The sequence below is a fragment of the Phalacrocorax carbo genome, chromosome 2 (genome assembly GCF_963921805.1).
Source record: "Phalacrocorax carbo chromosome 2, bPhaCar2.1, whole genome shotgun sequence".
Taxonomy (NCBI): domain Eukaryota; kingdom Metazoa; phylum Chordata; class Aves; order Suliformes; family Phalacrocoracidae; genus Phalacrocorax; species Phalacrocorax carbo.
This window is the reverse complement of record NC_087514.1, coordinates 157,719,671-157,737,008: the sequence shown is the minus strand read 5'-3', so window position 1 is coordinate 157,737,008 and position 17,338 is coordinate 157,719,671. Positions and strand designations below refer to the sequence as shown.

Below are 17,338 nucleotides of genomic sequence, written 5' to 3'. Positions count from 1 at the left end.
CTACAAGAGCTTCATAATCACACAGGGATGTGTGTAACAACAGGCAATAACTGAAGGAGAGAGAAGTGAGGGCAGCTGGACTGCAATTTTGAATGTAGGCCCTTCTCACTGCAGGCTCCTAAACCCTGCACTGAATTTAGCCCCAGGTTTCAGGGGCAGCAGTTGCATTATGTATTTTTCCTCAGAGTGTCAGCTCTCAAGCTTCTAAAAGCAGTGACATTCATCACCTACAGAACTGCTGGATTATTTATCATTGAAGAAAATCAAGGACTCTTACTTATACATTAATTTAAAATATTAATATGAATCTATTTGTCAGCAAAGCTCTAAATGGTTATGAAGTATGTGTGGTGTAGCAGGTTTTACTTACAGGAACACCAAAGCATACCTTAACATCTCTTTTGTTGAAATTCAGCTATAAACTCTGTGACTAAGATGTGGTTTGACTTTAACACCTCTCTAGCAGCTTGCTGCTTTTCTTTATTAAAAAGGATCCCAGCAGAGTATTTTTTCTCGTTATAGATCACTTTTTGCCCTTTACAGTAGAAAATGTGTGCTCACACTAATTTCTAGATACCAGATTATTATTATTATTTTTTGTGATGATCAGATCTGAACAACTTGTCCTAGCAGAATGATTTATGCATCTCATTTCAATAAGAATATGCCTAAATTTGATTTTAAAGGAAAGACGGGAATTTTTTTTTTTAAACAACTGAAGCGAAAGAGGATTACAGAGACCTCTGGAAAAATAAAAGATGCAAACATTTTATTTATTTCCTTACATTTGCCTAATAAGATTGTCAGCACAACAACAACAACAACAGGTTTATTTTAAAGCCTAGAGGATTTTTAACACAGTTGGTAATGTAGGATTTTAATAGTAGGTATAGGCTAGAGCTGCTACCTGGGAGGATTTGGACAGCTGGGAGGGGGACTGTGGCTTTTATGGACTGATTGGGCCACTAGGAGGAGAAATCAAGATGTCTTTTGGGGAACAGGTCAAGATACCTTCATGGAAAGCCCTGTTCATCCTCTTATTGCCTGGTCACACAAGGGAAAAATCACATTGGCATAAAACTATCTCATAAGCTGGACCAATAAATCCATAATTGTGGTTGGTGTCAGTGCACCTAATCCAGGTGAGGGGGACAACCAAAAACTTCCTTAACAGCAGATTCCCAGTGCTACCCTACAGGGCTTATCAGCCCTCTCTCAATCTCTGGGGTGTCCATCCCCAAATCAAACAATGTATTTTCAACATGTAATACTCTCTTTTTCCAACTACAGTACTTTTTGGGGTATATAAAGGGGCAGACAGAGATAAGAGGATGGGTGGGAAGAGGACAGGGTGATCTTTAACTTCAGACTCACACCAGATCTCATCAGAGCAGCATGCAAAGCCTTCCAGAGCGAACAATGACAGGAAAGTGTTTTGCTCTACAGATTTCCATACAGTTTTGGACCTTGGAAAAGTGAAATGATAAGTGGGCATAGAGTTTCTAGTTTTCTTTCCACGTCTGCCCATGATGCTTGGTGTGATCTTTTGCAAGTTCCAGAGTTTTCTTATTTGTAAAATGGACATAGCAGAACTTCAGTCCCTCACAAAGCTGTCGTAGAGTTCAATTCATTAAAATTTATAAGATGCAGTCAAGTTTTTAGGCAAAACTTGCTGTATAAATTGCAAAGCTTGTAACATCTGTTTCCCTACACAGCTGAATACAAACCAGGAGAAAAAAAAAAAATCACGTATACAGGTTTCCTTGGGCTACCATAGCCATTTTCTACTTTTTTCTTTTTTGCCCAGGCTGAAAAGCTATAGGTAGGTATTCACAAGTGACACATCCCTTTTGAAAAAGGTGTCACTCCCCTTTGGGACCACCAAAAGGGAGCTGCCTCCAGATTGTGTAGATTTCTAGCTAACAGAAGCAGTATGAACTCACTGACTGTGGGGACAGATCTCCAAGCTTGCTGCAAGACTTTGATACAATACTGTTATCAAGAAGTTGAAAATCAGACCAGGCACTGAAAAAAAGAAATTAAATTAAACAAGTCATCCAAGTATTTTTACCCTGGCTTAAAAGTAAGCAAAAGGGGCACAATGAGTTAATTTAGATATCACAGCTGATAGACAGATGTTCAGACAGATTCCTGTAACAAGTGCCATAAAGCAGAAATGAACGAAGGTGGCTGCGTGAAAAATGCCAAACCCAGAATGATGAGGCACAAAAAATCATCAGTTTTTGTGGAAAAAAAAATTCTAACTGGACTTCAGAATGGCTCAAATTTAACTTACATCATCATAGTGCCAACACTACAATTTCATTATCTTCCTAGAATCTTTAGTATGCCATGGATATGAGAAGTTAGACAATCTATCTCAGTCCCATCCATAAGACATGAAAAATGTAGAGTTTAATGAGGTGGCTGCTAAGGGGTAGTTAGTTTCATTAAATAAGAACAACAACAACCTCTTGTTTCAATTTAGTCTCTGGGAGAAAGAATAAAACAATAGAGATATGAATTGGTTGTGAAACCCCAAATATATGAATATCTGGACAATGCCTTTGTTACTTGCAGGCCAGTCAGAGGGGTGAACTGCTTGCCTTAGCTAGGAAGCCCTGGTATCTAATGAGACTCTTACACTCGGGTATCATGAAGAAAACCCCACCCCAAAACAGAGGAGACATGGCATACAATTACTAGCAAATTTAAGCAGGGACCAGAAATCCCAGGCTATATTGCTAGCTCATCTCTTGGGCATGCAATTTAACCTCCCTGTGAAAGATTTTTCATAAGCACCAGAGGGATTTGGAAGCACAAGTCTCATTAATTTTCATTAGACTTGTGCGACTCCACCCCTTGGGTCCTTTGAAAACCTCCCTTCCTGTGTTTTTTAGTTGACTTCCCTGTTAAATAGGGGTAATAATTACAACTGATCAACCTGTTTAAATAATACAGTTATAATACCACTATTATCTTCATAGATTATATTCAGCACTGAAATAAATGCATCATGATAAATAATGCAGAACTTTAACATCTGTTCTGGTTAGTAAATAATTCACAAGTCAATAATTAATTTTCTAACTGTTCATTTATAATTCATAAATATTTGCCAAATATTCAGAATCTGAAAAATTTTATCTGAACTATTATGTGAACTTTTCCTTTTAATTATTACATAGTCGCTATTTCTGTCATTTAGTTTGGCATTTAATTAACACAGTATTATTTTCTTTATCTTGACTGAATGAGTGAAATTTTTCAAATGTTGGAAAGAAAGTCACTGTCAACACTGAATCATGAATACTCACTTAGTATGACTTTTCAATGCCCACAAACATTCACAATGCTTTGAGGACTCACCACTATTTTCACAAACAGCATGATTTGTGGATTCAATCTCAGTGTGTTTACTCATGTTATGTATACTCGTACTGTCTGACTTCATCTGCCAACTCGCCTACTTCCCAGTTGTTCCATTAGCCAGTTCTCCAGTTTACTCCCAGTGCTTACCTACGTCAACTAATTAATATCTGCATGATGATTTGGAATTTGATGATCAAAATTTTGGTGGGACTATTTTTTAAACAATACCAGCATTTACAGAAAAATATACCTTTAAGGTATTCATTCAGTAATTCCCCAAGAACTTAAATGCCTTTTATAACCCTGTCACATTAGAAAAGGTGACAAAGGCATCTTTGACACATCAAACTGTGGCTGTCTTAACAAAAAAAAGACCCTAAAGCTCAATCACTGCCTTTTATTCTGCAAAACATGTATTGCTAAATATTGCAAATAATCATTACTGTCAGTGTCAGTGTACTGTCAGTGTGTAATGGAGCTTAGCAGCAAAAGACCTGAAAGATTGAGATTATCCAACCTGAGGAACCTTCTTTGGCTGGTTATATTGGGTAATTAGTTTCTGTAGGCTATTGGGGCTACAGAAAGTAACAAGCCTGCTGTATAGGGCAATTCTGGCTGTGGGTGAAATTTTTTGAGGAGACACATCTTGCTCTTTCTCCGGTGACTACACACACAGGGCCAGAGCAGCTTTGCTCTTTAATCACTTCTTGGAGAAACTGAGCCCTTAACTGCTGACTGAAGATCTTCCCTTTGTTTTAAAAGCAGGACAAATAAATACTCACTTGCTACTTTTCCCCTTGAAGGGGATCTCTGCATTCACCAAATGTTCCTGATTAAGCTTCCAAAATAGTCTAGAATCAAAATGGATAGTTTTAGTCTGGTTCTCCACAGGACTCAAAATATCCAACTAATTTACATCTGGATGTAAATGCATGTTCAGAACAACATTCTGCATGCAGACACTTCCAAGCTCATGCCTGTGTTGGCACATGGGTGAGGGTTACAGAGGTTAAAAACAGGACTGGAAGACAGGCTCAGGGTACAGCTTACTCTCTACAGCACTGACGGCTGCACTTCCTTCACTAATTAGACCCTGATCAGATTAATCATGTATGTAGTCTTACTGAATGCAATGGGGACAAAAATAAAGAGCAAGCTTGAGTGCTGCAGGTGTGAGATCATTGATAACTAGAGCCAGAACCTTTCAAATAGCAACTCAAGTAGGGAGAGCTATCTTCTACCCAGCATTTCCATACCTATTACTTCACCAGAACCATTAGGATTGTTATATGGTGAATATCCCTGAAACAGCAAAGTATCATTATAATAGATTTTTTGTTACGAGTTCAGAGCATCCATAAGCCTATTCACACAGCAATGTGCGGCTGTAAAGCTTTGAAGAGTGGGGTTTAGAGAGTGGAAAAGTAGCACAAAGGTAATTCAGTAAGATGTTGATCTCACAAACAGTATCAAAAGACTAACTTTTACATAGATCATGACATTTACTTTTAAAGCTAAGAAGATTTTTCTTGTTCATATTATTTTCATTAGGAAGCTACACTTATTATGGATTTTTTTCCCACTCAGGCACAGATGAATGAGACAAAAAGCCAGATATTTAAAACATTAATATAATGGCCTGATACTCTGTAAATAAAGCTTTGTCGATTATCCATTTGCTTTAAGTGTCTCTTTTGTTAAGCCACCCTTTTTTAGGTCATCTCTGCAGTTTAATCCAAAAGAGCTGTAACAGGTACTAGTCCTTGAATATAAGCATCACCTACAGGTGTAGGAAGCAGACGGCAGGTGTGTTCATTGTACTCTGCCATGAGGATCATTGCACCTTTTAAAAGGGATTTGGTGCAATTTAGGGAGGGGTCTACATTGTCATTAATGCTAAAATAAATTTAATTTGCTTTGAAACAACCTAAATACTCAGGGGATCCTACTATTGAGGCTGCCAAAGGCACTGTTGCCAGTTTCCTTATACGTTCCACTGGTCTAGTCAGTTGTATACTTGTTTAGCAATGGACACATAGAGATCAGGGGGCTGGAACACCTCTCATGTGAAGAAAGGCTGAGGGAGTTGGGTTTGTTTAGCCTGGAGAATATAAAGCTTCGGGAAGACTTTATTGTGGCCTTTCAATACTTAAAGGGGGCATTTAAGAAAGACAGAGAGAGTCTTCTTACCAGGGACTGTAGTGATAGGACAAGGGGTAACTGCTTTAAACTGAAAGAGGGTAGATTTAGATCAGATGTAAGGAAGAAATGATGAGGATGGTGACACACTGGAACAGGTTGCCTGGAGAAGTGGATGCTCCATCCCTGGAAGTGTTCAAGGCCAGCTTAGATGGGGCTTTGAGCAACCTGATCGACCAAAGATGTCCCTGCCCACAGCAGGGCATTTGGAACCAGATGATCTTTAAAGGTACCTTCCAACCCAAACAATTCCATTAATCTATGATTTTATAATGTTACCCCCTTCTAGTCCAACAAGTAATTATTCCATGTACGATGCAGCAACTTTAATAGCACACCTTGAAAGAACACATCTGAGAATGTGCTGGTGATTTACAACATGTACCAGGACATGTCAGTATAATTCTCAAAGCATGGAAAATGAATCTAGTTGTCCCATGTCCTTGGTGATCTACAGGACAGAAGATGAGGCATTGGCCATTGTCATTGTCTGCAATTACTGCTGTCTTCTTTTTCTTGAAAACTGGCTGGTAGATAAAAATCTACTAGTAGAAGAAGGTTCAGGGTTTTAATTCTCATCCAGTACTCCTGATTTCCTGTATTTCCTGATAGATATGTAGCTTAATCTTCTTTGGTCCCCTTAGACAGTTCCCTGCTCAGTATGCTATTTTTATGGAGGATCTATTACATACGCAAACCCTCCTACTCACTTCGTGGATACCCTGCATGCTGCGTTTCTTTGAGACAGTGGACACCCAGACAATACACCCAGAAACACAGGTGCTAAACCTGTAAGAATGGGAGGCTTATGTAATTTTATAGGGTTAGCCTTAACTGACTTCCCTGAGTCAGAGTAATGTATGGTACTGTCATAACCAAAAGACTATTCATCCTTGTCCTTGGGAAACTCCCTACCAACACATATAGGTTTGGTTAATACACTAGTTGGTATAACAGTGAGTTTTTTAACCAATAATGTGTAGAAGAAAGTTACTTTCAGAAACACTACTTATGAATCATGTCCCCATTATTCTAGCCACATTGGTGAGTTAAGACTAAAACAGGATACACCTCATCAAATCCTGGTTGTATCTTAAGGAATAATCTAAGTCACAAATGGGTAATCTACTCCAACACCCAAAGTATCAGGACTTTTGAAAAGAACTGATGATAAATTCTGAAAGCATGCAAACACTGATAAAGAAGGCTATTTCGGGTAAAAGTATAGGCAGGCTGATGTTGGGAGCAAAGGAATTCATGACAGTTTGCCCAACCTCTTCCTCTCATTTCTTAAATAATGCATGATTTGAAATGAGAACAAGTCAACATCTCATTATCTGATGTACCCTCCTCTCACAAGTCACATCAGCATGCAGATTCCCAAAGTGCTGATTCCCAAAGATGCAGCAGACTTGTCTACGCCGTTATGAGTATCAAGAAACATTTTATACAACACGCTATCGGAAATAATTTCACACACAATGTCAAGTTCATCCTAAGCATATTTGGTGGCAAGAATTCCTACAAGTTATAAGGCTAGAGAAGCCTAAGGAAAAGGAGGCTTTGTAAGTCCTTTGCTGCAAAGGGACTAGCATTTTCTTTGTCTAAAGTTATGACATTTTGCCTTTGGATGATTTTCTTGGCAAATACTATAGACCAGTGTCAGAAGGGGAGGAGAAAAAGAGAGACTGTACAATACTTTCTATTATATACATCACATGGTTTCTTTTGGTTCAGTAGACATAAACAGCTTTAAAGTTCAAGGCTAATTCAAACTGGATTTTAGAAACACAAAGTCTTAAAACATTTGCACCAAACTAAGGGATTACACTCTTATCTTATCCTTAGAAAAGCTTTTGAAAAAATATGGTAGCTCAGATTTTAAATTGGGTCTTCAAAACCCTCTTGTCTGCAGCTGTGTCATCTGCTTGGTTGCCTATTGTCAAAAGGTAAAATGTCTTACAGAGAGAAGGATTTGCATAAATTGCTATCACCTGCTGGCCATCCCAGGTTAATGAAAGTGGGGAAAAAAATAAATGCATGAAGCCTTTGAGCCTAATCTTTCTTGACTGTTTCTGTGCCAAAACAGATGAGCAAAATATTACTGTGGTTGTCTTCTTAACTTGCAGATCATTTACAACCTGGGCCCAGTCTTGCCCTTTGCTATCATTGAAATCTTTATCTCCACCTGCTAAAATCAGTCATCAGAGGGTGGAGGAACCTTTTCATAGTACAGATGCTTTTAGCCTTCTGCTTTCTGCACCAGAAAAGATGTAGTACAGGATACTGTGGGAACAAGCTGTACTAAAAGAAAATTAGCCCTTAGTGGTTTGAGTAGAGCATACACAGCAATTGGACAGTCAGGCCAGAAATAACACATGAACAAAAAGCATATTAGGCAAATGCTCATACCCTAAGTTAATTGTATGTGTGGTAAAAAGGAGTTGAAATGGCAGTTTACAGCTACCTAAGGGTTAGTTACAAAGGTAGCAGAACCAAATTCTTTGCAGCAGTGTTAGATGATGTAGTAAGGGCAACAATCATCAGCTGTGACCTGGGAGATGAGGATAGCCCAAAGAGGTGGTGGAACCCTTGGTAGTTTTCAAGACTCAGGACCATACCATGGCTGACTTGGGAGTGGGTTGGTGATAGTTACAGTTTGAGCTGGAAGTTGGCCTAGACCTGCTCATATCCCTTCCAATCAGCATTTCTGTGATCCTGTATAATGCTAAGCATGAAAGTTAACATGGCGAATATAACTATTTACACAAAAGGTAATAAAAAGTAGTAATTCTATTCAGAGGGACAAAGAATGGTTCTGACAATTTACTACAGCATAAGGTCTTTTACCAGTCATGTCAGACGAAATGTTTTTTATAGTGTCTGTTCTTTCCTGTTTAGACAATTCACAGGAACCTACCATTAATATTCATGGAGATTTTATATTTACATCAGAAGAATAGATCACAAAATAATAGACAACGCTCACCTACAGGTGAGTCTCATTTCAAAAGAAGTCTCCACACTGCACTCTATTGTCTAACTAAGTTTCCCAAGTATTTAGACTTTCCAAAGTTTACTCTCTTTTGTGCAGGAGAAGAAAGGGGAATTTGGCTTATTGTTGAGGGCTTTCAAGCAGCCGTGAGATTGACCAAAGCATTGCCTGGAAATCTCAGAGAAGTAGTCACTGCATGTGTGCCAGCCTATTCTGTTTTATGTGCTATAACAAATATATTACCACATATATTAAAACACATTGAACTATGAATTGTTATAATAGTGAAATCCTGGATTATGCACTATATAGTTGATCTATCCATGAAAAAGGTGTTTGCATGTCTGCATTACATGAGCAGATCAACTATACTATGCTGATACTGCCAGCTCATTCCACATGCGACGCAACGCAACACATATATTTCTTTCAGGGAAATCTCTGATTGATCTGTAGGAGACATTTCTGACTACACGAACAAGCATAAGAAGCAGTCTTGTTATACATGCAGTGCATTGGATGCCCACAGAAGGTTAATCCATTCTCAGAAGTTGCTAAGTAACAGTACCCTGAGCTCAGGATCACTAATTACTCGACAGCTCATCTCCAAAGACTTTGACTTGTGTTTTATTGGCTGAACATCGCTATTTCTTGATAGTCTATTTGGGCAGTAGGGGTTGAAGGGGGAAGAGAAAGCACTGAGTTGATTTAAATCAGTGGAGAATCTGACTTGTCTCACAATTCTGAAGTCTGAATTAACATCTCAGTAAAAACTCCCTAGTCATGAGAAAACTCATTGATTTCTGGACTGGTATATACTAATATGCCAAATGTTATTCACTCCAACTACAATAGCACTATCTCTTTAGAACGCTAAAAATTCATTAGAAGGCAGGGGAAATAAATTTGATTTTGTCAAGCTATCATGTGAGTGCAGTATTTCACAGAGAATGGAGCGCACTTACATTTTGCATAGCCTAGGTACATAATTTCTGTTTGCTGGAGGTTATTTTCTATCTGCCAGGGATATACTTTTTTCCCTTTTTAAAGAAAGAATCAATCGAGTCCCCTCCCAGCACACAGGTAAATGAATTTGTACCAGCACAGGATTAAGGCAAAAACAAAACCAACATTCTTCTGTAAATACCCAAGATTAAAATAAATGTATTTTTATTAATGCTGTTAGAAATCTCTCCAACATTTGAATGCTATGACATTTGAATAATAATAATCTTTCTGCCTCTCACTGAGATGTGCATTTTTGTCAGCAAATACTGTAATACATGGCTTTAAGATTCAAAATAAAGTTCTAGCAAACCTTTACATAAATTAAGAACAAGATCAAAGTCAAAGGACCTGCATTTTGTTCACAGCCACCATTCTAATATTAGGGAGTAATGATGTACAAAAAAGAATATTAGCTAAAGCTTATTTGGTGTAAACATAATAGCTATTTCAAAAGCATTTAAAAACAATATAAAACATACCAATTCACATAATGAACATGCAATTCCTTGTAGTGAAAAACATATTTTACACTAGTGTGACAGAGAGTGTATCTGTAACTGAAATAAAAAAACAATAGAAATTGTTGCATAATGTAGACATAGCTTTATCCTCTTCTATTTAAATTAATATATGGGTTAGTAATTTATATGCCAAGCCTCAGCTCTCAGGGATTAGCAACAGCTGAGATATACTGCAACACTGAGGTTTATGATGTGAAAATGCTGACAGACTCAAATAAATAGCACTGCTGCTACATCAGGTGGGAAACTTGATCCATGAACTATTACCAGTTGGGTGTAAATGTCTGAATCCACAGCTTCAGTCCAAAGGGATCACATTTGCCCACAGGGTGTTGCCTAGTCTGTATCTCTTTGTTTACAATGCTTTTCAAAGTAATGTCGTACCTTAAGTGAGCTTCAAATCAGCTACTTGTAGAAAAGTATGCTGTAGTAGATCACTAGCACAAGGCTTGCATGACAGCTGAGCCAGCTTAACACCTTAAAGAAGGGATTAACAGGTGTATTTTCTCAAGCACTCTGTGTGAGCCTCCTTCCTTCTCCTTTGCTTCTGTCTCAGGTTTCACACTACTGTGGTACCTGCCCTGCTCTGATACCCCTGTGCCTGGCACACCTGGTTATGGCAACCAGCTCTCCAATTCAGAAGTATCCCAATGGAAAAGGACATTCTTTATAAATACAGTTTTTTCCTGTGCCCTTTCCCAAAGCTGAAATGCCTACATTACGCAGAAGCTCATGGCTAGGCCCTAGGCTAATCCCTCTCGATGAGGGTCTTGTGGCTTGCACCTGGTAAAGCTTGTTGTCAAAGTCATTTTAGAGTGCAGCATGTTCCTTTCACTGAGAAGCACTTCTCAGTGAGTCCTGTCCATCCTGGGCAGTTGTAAAGGAAAAAAACAGTCGCAGTCACTGTTTTTGATCCCCACAGAGATCATTACATTTTACTGTTTCCTCAGGCCATGGCTAAATAGGGCTTGTGGTGCCTTGGGACTATAAAGATGCATTTTTCTTTCATGGCACATCCCTGCTTCCTACAATATTTCCCCAAAGTACAAAAAAGTTGCAAAATAAAAACAAAATGTTAGGAAGTAGCTTCAAATGCTGTACTAAGCATGAAATTCCCCAAGGTGTGAGGTAATTGCAGCACGTAGCTGTCATGGTAACAGGCATGACTGCAATTAATAAAATTTAAAGCGTGCGATATGTGGAAGATGTTAGGTAGACACCTCTGTGAGCCTGTTTGTGTAAAGCCACTCCCGCCTTCCTGCTTATCCTATCTGAAAACTTGCCTGACGCATCTCAGCTGGGCATCAGATTTTCTTCAGAGATTTCAAACCTTTGCACAAAGCCACTGCCAGCTGTTCATAAACAGAATGATACTAAATTTCTCTGCCCTAAGGAATAATACCAAACACTTATAATTTGGAGAATGAACAGAGCCTTCAGTTTTCTATAATGTGTGCTCTTGAATACCAGGAACTGATCTAATATTGCATAAACCTCCTTTCACTGCTCGGCTTTACAGCCATCACATCAGCATGGTTTTCTAGCCAACGTCATGCTGCCCTGGAACTGAGAAAATCAATGAAGGTTAAAATCGCACACATGAAGGCATTGTGTTGATCTGCACTGCCATTAATTTAAACCATTTGGGGAGGCTAAAAAGCAACCCAATTATTTTCTATTTGCAATTCTAGTGTAGGGCTAATACACAGAGCAATACCTAGTATATAAGGAAATGTAAACCTGTCAGTTTACTGCTAAGTGACCCAGCTTATACAGATGTAATTAGAAAGTTATTAAACCAGAGTCCCTTTAGCCATGGCTTCAGCTGAATAGCTCTGATACTAATACTATCATAGAATCATAGAATGGTTTGGGCTGGAAGGGGCCTGAAAGATCATCTAGTTCCAACCCCCTGCCATGGGCAGGGACACCTTCCACTAGACCAGGTTGCTCAAAGCCCCATCCAAGCTGGCCTTGAACACTTCCAGGGATGGGGCATCCACAGCTTCTCTGGGCAACTTGTGCCAGTGCCTCACCACCCTCAGAGTGAAGAATCTCTTCCTAATATCTAATCTAAATCTACCCTCTTTTAGTTTAAAAACATTACCCATTGTCCTATCGCTACATGCCCTTGTAAAAAGTCCCTTTCCAGCTTTCTTGTAGGCCCTTTAGGTACTGGAAGGCTGCTAGAAGGTCTCCCCAGAGACTCCTCCAGGCTGGACAGCCCCAAATCTCTCAGCCTGGCTTCATAGCAGAGGTGCTCCACCCCTCGGATCATCTTCGGGACCCTCCTCTGGACTCACTCCAGAGGTCTGTGTCCTTCTTATGTTGAGGCTCCAGAGCTGAACACAGTACTCCAGGTGGGGTCTCACCAAAGTGGAGTAGAGGGGGAGCACCACCTCCCTCAACCTGCTGGTCACACTTCTTCTGATGCAGCCCAGGATACAGTTCCATTAAATTGCATCCATTTATAGCTTGAGCACTACCACTTTTTAATAGCATTACTACTAACAACCAGCCAGCATACGCTGCTTTGAGCATTAATCCTTGCATGCCGTTGACTACTTATAAACACAGTATAAATTAAAATTAAAAGAACTGTAGCACTATCCTTGCAGGTTGTGATTAGGAGGCACTCCCTCACTTTCAGGTGTGCAAGTGCCAAAGGCCAGGCCTGCTCTTTCCTGATCAGTGCATGAGAGGCCAGAGGGACCCCATGGTGTGGCTGGATGTGGTAGCTGGCCTGGGTGACGTCCACCTGGGGCACAGGACTGTGCTGTGTCACCTGCAAGCCAGCTGGTGAGCACCTTGCCAGTTTGGTGGTAACAGTGATGCATTCCCAAGATGCCTTCACACCTCCTTACAAGAGTCTGTGGCTAAGACAGGGCAAAGTTTAGTAGAAATTGGCCAGGTAACCATTACATCAAGGTGCAGCTTATTTTATTCTGGGAGAATTTTTGCCCATACCCATCCTTTCTGTGACCAGTCCATAGGATCACAGAGGGAACCTGACGCAAAACGCAAGTTAAACATGGGGATTCATGTCACATAACCAGATACCAAGTCTCCTTTGTCTAGTCCCTGAGAAAGGTTGAATCCTGTCACCAGGAGAGATGTTCTCATTCCACTGACCCCTCCGGACATTTCTGAAATTCAGACCTCTATACAGGTCCATACAAGAGTTCATTAGGTCCACAAAAAATCTTCAAAATACATTCAGTTGGAATGCAAATGAAGGCCTGTGACAAGAAGACAATTTCCCTCTTTTTTAAGTTGACCTTTTCTATTTTCATCCATACTGTCTGATTTGTATGAGCGTGAGAAACAGTTTAATTTCAGTTGCAGCTCTTTTTAAGATCAGGTATTTTCCTAACTCCCCACTCTGTCTGTGGGAAGGTACATTTACTAGACATTAAATCTAGAAGCATCCAGGCTTTTGAGGTTGTACTGCATGGAATAGTTTAATTAGGTAATGGTACATCAGTATTTTTAGGAGAACTTTCATTTATTACATGGAAGTGATCATAAAAGTTGAATGAGCTCTGGAAATAACTTGTTCTTTTCTGAGACTATTCAAAACCTCATCTTTATTTTTAGACTTAAAATCTATCTTAATTTTAAACTGTATAGCTACAATGTACTTAGAACATATATAATTAGAAGTGAGAAGTCTAGATTGCTCTAGATCAGAAGCTGTAAAATTTTCCTTAAGACTGACAGTTGCTTTGACCGTGGTTTACTATTGGAGACAAAATATTTCTTTATAATAAAATGGCATACTTCTCAAATTCTTTCAGGTACAGTCATCCATCAACTGGGTCTGTTGGATCTAACCTCAATTCTATAGATATCAAGACAAACAGAAATGGAGGAATTATCTTCCTTTAATAGCCTCTAGTCTTCTCTCAGCCTTCCCTCCTGCACAGGATGTGGTATTGAACTCTAAGCCCAAAGGTTACATCAACTACTCATGACCATACCCATAGGTCCAATGCACTGACAGTCCCACTCTTCCCATACATCTGTGGAATTTCTTTTGCTTCGCTAGATACTATATAAAATGTGTTTCTGATCATGTAGTTTCCTCTACTGATTTTATCTGAAAGTTTGCTCATTTAGACCTAGGCGTTTTTTAAAATGAAAGTATTCAGCTCCTATACCCCAAAAGTATGAAACACTAAGGTACAAAGAGAGAGTCTGTGTTTCTTAAAGTATTTCTAAGAAAAAACTGCAAGTTCCAGCATGTAAGGCTCCCCGGCATTACGCAGTGGAAGATCCTAGTAGTAACAAATGAAAGAAGTTATTCAGTGTTAAAATACTAATAACTGCACCAGAATGATACGTTTTGAAGCACTAAGAAGTATACGTGCACTTTCTCATCAGAAACATTTAAGTGTGTACTGAAAATATTAATGGGGAAAGAATCGGTACAGAAAAACCTCAGTGTATGGACGGCATTACTGGACTAGGCTGTCTTTAACAGCGAAGAGGAGAAATCTTTAAACACGAGCCATCTTAATTGCCCTGTCCCTTGAACAGCATAGACCACAATATAGCACGATTTTAGCTAAGCTGCATAAAATTCTTGCACTGTTGGCTTACCATTATGTGCTTTAGATGAGGCATGTATCAGAAAAGTAAATTTTTGTAGGAGGAATGTCTCTTTTTTCAATTTGTATTTGTTCAATCGTGATTGCATTGGCACTGAAGGTGCTAAGTGTTTTGCTGGATTAGATGTTTTATGGTTACTCATAGCTGCTAACTATTTATATCTAAATGTTTTATAAGAAAAGGACACAAAGGGTTCTATCTGAAGAGAACTCCTGAGCCTGCATATTACCCCATTATAATCCATATAACCAGGTCTGACCTGGTGTGGCAGCTTGCTGATATATTGCCATAACAACTATGTATGCACATTGTAATACAGTTCAGGCTATTACCAATAAAAGTCAGTTATCTGGCCTCTAACATTTATAGAAGTCATAAATATCCAGGAATAAGAAAGGTAGGTCCTGCTTTCCTAGTTCTTGTCTTCCTAATGATGCATTTTTTTTCAAACTTGTTAACAATCCTGTGTCCAAGAGCTGTTCAGCTCTATGCAGTCATTGTGCACATTTCCATTTGCCTAAAATAAATGCAAAACTTTCACTGTAGCACTTTAACAGCAATTTTTCCCTGTTTGATTTTGACACCTCAGTTATACTCTATGTTGTAAAATGAAAATTCTTAGATGACCTGACAGAAAACAGTCAAGTTTTGATGTTTGTATTGGGACCTGCTTCCCTCCCAGGACTTATAATATAAAGCCAAAGCTGGTACAGCAGACCAAAATTCTTTTTTTTCATACTGCAGCTAAAACGTTGCAAAATAAAAAATAAATGTACAATAAAAATAATTTTTCTTAAATTTTACAAAGTAGAAATGTAAAGTGTTTTTTTTTTAAAAAAAGCCGAATGTCCTCTATACTGGGCACACTTTGACATATTCTGTTTTACATCAACTTCAGCCACTACAACTGTGTTCCGAAGTCTGCACAAGCATCCATGAAAAGTTTAAATACTTCCACTCAGCCTTGGTACAGCAACTCCTAATAGATGCATTTGGATGGTTTAATACATTTACTAAAACATTTTAGGTCACTTGGTTCAGATAAAATCTGTGTAAACAGAGACAAGCCTCATGTGCCATACTTAAACTGTTCAATCTCAGCAGTCTGATCTCAGCACCAAGACTCACATAAGTGTGCTTGACTCTCCTGATTTAAAGAGCTGGTGGGCACATGCAACTCATCCTAACTTGAGACATGGGGTGATGCGTACTGGGAGAATTTATTATTTTAACAGTTAAATGCAAGCCTCGCTGCCTAGCTCGATTGCACCAGTTACAAATAACTTGCTTGTAGCCGGAAACTGCATTGAAGCCACAGCTGTAAAGACAAATCTGCACTCCACATCAATGGGGATTTACTTACGCATAAAGGCTGTGTATAAGGATGGTGAGCAACAACCTATTGCCCAGCTGGGGCTGACACATCTTTCCAGGTAGCCAGTCGCTCTCTACCAAGTTAGGTAGAGTTAGTGTCACTCAAACACAATTTTAAACTAGCAGACAAACATGAAACAAGTACCTGTGTGAAGATCACCCTAGGAATTTGTGTCCTGCTTTGAAACCTGATGATGCCTCAACTGCTAGCTTCAGACACTGATATTTCTTTTTGTGGGCAGCCCTGTTCTTGGATTTTACATCTTGTCCTGTCTTCCATGCCATCATCCTTATGTTTGTTCCTGCACTGCCTGCATTTGTTCCCAGACCTCATCCTATCTTGCTGGTATCTGAAATCCCTACCTCATAGCAGGCTCCTGCCTTTCCCCTTGGTTTGACTCTTTCATGACTTCTCCAGTTCTTGGTCTTGTTTGTCAAGATTTGTCTTGACAACTTTCACTCTGATTGAACTGAGTTTAGCCAACAGGCAGGACCACCTGTGCCCCAGTTGCGACAAACTGAATCAGACTACAGCTTGCTGCATTTGTTTCCACCAAGTCTGAGAGCCCTGACTACTGTAAACGTATAATAAAAGAAACTTTTTGAGACTGGGAAGCTCTACACTGTGCTGGGTGTAATTTTTTTTATTGAATGTAACATGATGGATTTTGGGAATGGCACATCTGCTCTCCTCCACAATTTCAAGGGGAATGTTGGAGGCAAGTTGAAGGAAGAAAAATGTATCAAAGGCTATTAAACACAAAGAAACCATCTGTGGTTCAGGAAGTCCCTCGACTGCAAATCACCGAAAGCTGGGGGAATACATCAGTGAAGTGTCACTACATGCTGGCCCTACTCCATCCTGCTGTTGTCTGCAGTTGGACACAGACTTACAAGGTCCAAGAAAGGTGTTTTTATGTTCTCAGGTAGCCAGGGGAAAATCATTGTCAACATTTATAACCAACTGTATTTATTGTGGGGGGAATATGGTAAACTGAAGGCAGGACTCCTACCATCTGCTTAGTAGAGCCACCGCTTCAAGTATTTCTGCAATTGCCTGAATGGCAGAGAACTGACTGATGGCACCAGTGGACATCTTCCAGAACATTAATATCCTTGTATGAGTGTCTCTCGTCAAGTTTAAGGTAGTGCCTTTCCAAATGACCTGCCTCCTAGGCAGAGAGAAGATGATGGTGGTGGGAAGAGGGACACAAGATGAAGCACCGTGTGAGAGGGAAGGCAAGAGGGGACTGGCAGA

General features: G+C 39.5%; 1 protein-coding gene across 3 annotated transcripts in view; it reads right to left on the bottom strand.

Annotated features, from left to right (window-relative positions):
* Positions 1-17,338, bottom strand: part of PTPRN2 (protein tyrosine phosphatase receptor type N2) — a 675,251-nt gene that overhangs the window by 131,624 nt on the left and 526,289 nt on the right. The gene's annotated exons all lie outside the window — the stretch shown is intronic.